This window comes from Peromyscus leucopus, chromosome 6 (genome assembly GCF_004664715.2).
Source record: "Peromyscus leucopus breed LL Stock chromosome 6, UCI_PerLeu_2.1, whole genome shotgun sequence".
NCBI lineage: Eukaryota > Metazoa > Chordata > Mammalia > Rodentia > Cricetidae > Peromyscus > Peromyscus leucopus.
The window spans coordinates 78,578,259-78,583,503 of record NC_051068.1 but is presented as its reverse complement, the minus strand read 5'-3'; the positions used below and the strand labels follow the sequence as shown (position 1 = coordinate 78,583,503).

General features: G+C 46.0%; 1 long non-coding RNA gene across 1 annotated transcript; it reads right to left on the bottom strand.

The window, feature by feature from the left end:
* Positions 1 to 3,771: 3,771 nt before the first annotated feature.
* Positions 3,772 to 5,040, bottom strand: LOC119088287. The gene is made up of 3 exons (XR_005091911.1): positions 4,793 to 5,040; positions 4,479 to 4,624; positions 3,772 to 4,390 (listed from the first exon to the last, which is right to left on the bottom strand). It is a non-coding gene; the product is annotated as an uncharacterized LOC119088287 (long non-coding RNA).
* Between the last annotated feature and the right edge of the window lie 205 nt (positions 5,041 to 5,245).

Below are 5,245 nucleotides of genomic sequence, written 5' to 3'. Positions count from 1 at the left end.
TGGGTGTTGTTTTAAGCTACTGTCTTTGTGGTGGCTTGTTAGGGAGCAGAAGTTAAGTAACATGCTTCAAGTGGGACCAGATCTTAAAGAAAGGTGAAGTTGCAGAGAACTGAACGGTTGAGTGTAGTGGTCCATGCTCATAATGCAATGCACACAAACGAGGCAGAGGCAGGAGGATCTAGAGTTTGGGATCAACCTGGCCAGACACCAAGTCCTGTCTGGGCTGGTAGAGTGCTTGCCTAGCATACACAAAGCCCAGGTCTCAATCCTTAGCGACACAGTGGGGTGGGGGTGGGGGTGAGGGATGGAGAAAGAGGAAAGAGAAAAGATAAAAAGAAGAGAGAAGGCGTCGGTCTCGGTCTCGGTAACCGTGGGCCTAGATTTCCGTTCCCGCTGTGTCATTTTAGCATCCGTGGAGCTGGGGAGTCAGTCCCATCTTTTCTCTAAGCCTCCGTTTCCATGGTTCTGATTTGAAGATTGTATTTCCTACTGCATGGTACTGTGTGCAGGAGTAAATCAGCTAAAATACTCGCCAGTGTGCCTGGTAGATCTGAAATGAAGTTAAGTCATTCCCTGCCTCCGTATCACACAGATTTCACCTATTGGCGCAAGTAGGACCCTCACTTGAGGTCCTTTCAACCCAGCAATAGCCGGCCGGGCTGGTTTTGCCAGCTGCTTTGTCTCTTCCATTCAGGACTTTCTGGTTTGGGGAGACTGAATGACCTTCTATCTAGTCCCGGGAAGATTTTAACTCTCTTGGGTCTTTTAAATGCTCGCCTCTTGCTATGTGATAGGATTATTTGATTCTTTTTGTCTGGATAAAAAAAATAGGGGAATCTGGGAAAGATGAGTTATTAAAGATCCCTTTTCACCTAAAGAAACATGAAATTCCCTCAGTGACACGAATATATGACCTCAGTATTCGTACACAAGGTAACTGCATTCGGGAGAGATTTCATTATCTGGCTGAGGACACCGAGCTGTCAGTCACACACAGGTAGTGGCTGTCGCTTTCTTCATCAGCAGGAACACCTTGGGAAGTGTGAGGTTTTTTTTTTATCTGTTCCCTTGGATGGGGTGAGCAGTAGTACAGCCTTCGTGTCTACACTGCAAAGGTTTCTTAGACTCAGGTCAGGACAAGCTAAAAGAGACTAACTTCTATCTACGTGACCTTCCTTTGTTACTCAGAGAATCAGTGAGATTTTATATTTCAAAGTAGTCTAGATTGGGAGCCTCAAAAAACGAGACCGGTTTTGAAGCTATAGGACAGATATCTGTATGGCAAGAGGACAAGGGGGCTGAGTTGACTCTTTCAAGAAACTGTCCTTAAAGGGAAGGGTCCTTTTCCCTCAATGTCTCCTCCCTCACCCCTTCTCCTCTCTCCCTCTCTGCCACCCTCTGCTAAATTAAAAAAAAAAAAAAAAAAAAAAAAAAAAAGATTTTCACTCTGTAGCCCTGACTGGTCTAGAGTTCATTTTATGGACCAGATTGGTCTTGAACTCACAGAGAGCTGCCTGCCTCTGCCACCTGAGTGCCGGGACTGAAGGTGTGCACCAAGGCATGTGCCCATGCCAGGCCTGCCTCTCCTTTTCTTCAGTAAGAGAGCAGAACTCAAAACACTCCTGCCATTGCCTTGTGCACATGTTGGGTGGTTGACCTGGATACAAATCCCGACGCCATTGTAGCGCATGTACTTGGGCAAATCATTCCACTTCTCAAGGTCTTGATTTTCTCATGAGGAAAGTGAAGAGTGGATGCAGAAAAATCTAGCGAGATAACACAGGTGCAAAGGCCCAGTTCAATGACTTTGTTCTCAGTATATATAGGATATAGGATCAGTTAAAGGAGAAAAACCAGTCTTCTCTTTTCTATATGTGCTAAATTTTCCTCATGTCTCAGTAATACACTTATCTGACCACTCTTATATGGTAATTCTGTCCTAAGGTGCCGTGGAAGTCAAAGATTTGCTAATGATTCCTTTAGGTAGAGGTGATGCCTGCTACTTAACGGAGCACTTACTGTTGGCCAGGGAGGCATGTGCGCCAGTTCTTGGGACCCTTGCAGTAATTCCACGAGGGACTCCAGCTCAGAGGGGGCAACTTCATCAAGATCACGTGGCTCAGGGAGTTAGGAATCAAACTCAGCTTCCTGGAGCAAGTATCTCTATCGTCAGCGTTTAAGCTAGTCACCAGTTGCACCAAAGAAGCTGGAAGAAACAAAGTTTGCAACCAGGTCAAGATGCAGCTAGAGTTGGGGCCGTGGACACTCTCAGCCCTGGTTCTGGCTTTGCAGAAAAGAGCCCCCAGCGATGGCGCCCCTGATAGCCCAACATGACGTTGTTGCTGGGCACCGAATGCTGAACTCTGTGACCGTGCAGCTGAACAGAACCCTCCAAAGGCAAGTGGGTCGTTACTAGAAAGTGATCGTATGAACTCCTATCTTCTGTCGATATATGCTTATGAGAAGTAACCAATGGGAAAAGGAAGTGCTGTGAATGGGCAGTTTTCCTTTGGGCAGTTTTCCTTCCACGGGCTTCTGACAAACCACCTAGTCCTTTAGAGCAGTGTGATAAATAAGCAGCTTTGTGTCATTTTATTTTCTTATTTTCCTTTCCAATCCCTGTGATCCATGAGCCTCCCAACGCCTATCCCATCCAAAGCATCAGTAATAAATCATAAATATTTATAACATTTAATCATGAAGCAGCCAAAGAACTAAAGAAGTGTTACATTATTCAGCAACTCATTAGGGCACCCTGCATGCTGATAACCCAGGGCTGAGGCCTGTGAATGGTTTCTTCCATCGCCCATTGTTTCTCCCTACCACCGGAAAGACATTCCTTCATGTTCACACGTGCACCTCCCGTATAGCAGGTGTGGACCGAAGTCAATTAGACAACAACATCCTTGGCATCCTAGAAATGTATAATTTATCAGTAAACAATAACAAAGTGCATCTTCCGCGCCATCCCATGATAGAAAGAGAAGGGAAAACTGGAGTGGGGGTAGAGATAGAAGAGAAGAAGACAATTACAGAGCCCTCCCGAGAGCCAGGCAATAATGGCTGGAACATCACATTTACATTATTAATGACTCCACTACATTTCCATCCCCACATTCGCTTTGTTTTATTACTTCTGAAGGGAGAATATTAGATCTCCTCTTCAGTCTCCAGGAAACACTAACAACAAGAACCACACAAACATGAAACAACGGCTCCTTGAAGAGACAGAAGTCTCCTGCTGGGAGTGTTCCAGCAGGGTGTTCCCACTACTAGAGAGAGACAGAGACAGAGACAGAGAGATTTGTGTTACTGGAGTGCGTTTTCAGCTTATTTTACTTTGTATATAAAGATCCAAGTTTGGACCAGGCACACGCCTTTAATTCCAGCACTTGGGGGACAGAGGCGGCCAGATCTCTGTGAGTTCGAGGCCAGTCTGGTCTACAGAGTGAGTTCCAGAACAGCCAAGGCTACACAGAGAATCCCTGTCTCAAAAGCCAAAATCATGATGATGATGATGATGATGATGATGATGATGATGATAGTAAAAGATCCAAGGTAATTTTTAGCATACAAAGTAACGGCTTTCATTGTAACGTTGTGCATATATATCACGACTCCATTCCTCCTCCCTCTCCCTTCCTGGTCCCCTCCCTCTCTGACAAACGTCCTCCAGCTTTCAGGTCACATATATTCCATTGTTCTCATTTGCCCCACCCCCTTTATATTCCTCTTCCATCACAGGCATCTCCTTTCTGCTCTCATGCCCTGCATATGTGTATGTGTTTATGCACACACACATTTATATGCACACACACATGCAAGTATACACAGATTTAAATCTAGGTTCTGCATATGAGGGAAAACACGTCACACTTGTCTTTCTGAGGCTTCTTTTGCCTATGATCATGCCCAGTTCCATCCGCTTTCCAGCATGTGTCATGATTTCATTCCTCTTCGAGGCTGAATAAAATTCCATTGTGTACACATCACATTCTCTTCCTCCGTTCCTTTGTTGACGAGCATCTAGCCTGGTTCTCTGTCTTGGCTCTCATGACTAATGCAGCAATAAACATGAACGTGCCTCTGCCTCTGTGGCACGCTGACTCGGTGCACCAGGTGGATGCCAGCCTAGCAGCGGTGTGTCTGAGTCATATGGCAGTTCTATTTTTAATTCTTCGAGGAACTGGCATACTAACTTCCATGGTGATAAACCAGATCACATGCCCATTATGGTTTTTGTTTGTTTATTTTTTATTTTATGTTTCAGATAAGGTCTCACTATGTTGCCCAGTACGGACTCTCTAGTGGTCTTCTTCCAGTCTCAGCTTCCTGAGCAGTTTGGACTGCAGTGGATACCACTACATGCAGCGGGGATTTGAGGGATTTTCTGTGAGAAAACATAACATTCTCTCAGGAGACAAAATCCAACCTTCATCTTCCTTCTGCACCAGAAATGTAAAGGTTGGACTACTCACTTTCCCAAGCTCTCTCGGTGGGAGAGCGGTCATGTGACCCAGTTCCGTCCAATGAGATGAGAGAAGAAGGCTCTTTGGAGGACTGGGGGGATGCTTTCTTGAAAAGGTTGTTGAAGAGATAGATAGGCTCCCTGGAAGTCCATGCACTGCTGGTGCGATTGAAAAATGATGTGGCTTCTTTGTCTTTCCTTTCTTTTTAAAATTGCGTTTATGTATTTAATTTTTATTACTCTTTTACAGTTTCACATGCATCCCGTTTGCATACTGACCACTCTCGCCTCCCACTTGCCTACCGCCCAGAATTCCACCCTCACCGTTCTTCACTGCTCATGTCTACGTTGTTTTGGGACCCGCCGAGATTGCCGCGAGGCCATCTGTGTGACTGTGGGTTTGAAACTATCCGTGATAGCTTGGTGGGTTCAGCAGTACGCATGCCACTAAAGACAAGATCCCCTCTCCCAGAATCTATCGATAGCATAGTTTAGAGGTGAAGGGGAGGGCCCCACGAGCCCCTCCTGTTAGGATTCTGCCACTCCGCCAGCTGCATGAGCGCACATGCGCAGTTCAGTAGCTAAGTAAGGGGTCTTACGTCATCCGTGTGCTGCGTGATCTCACAATGCGTGCAGCACCGTCACACAATCAGTGCACACATGGCATAGCTCCGTAAGTCCACCTGCACATGTGCAGGAGAATCCTTAAAAAGCCAGACACAGACTCCTCCTCTGTCTCCTCTGCTCCTCCTCCTCCTCTCTCTGTCTCTCTGTCTC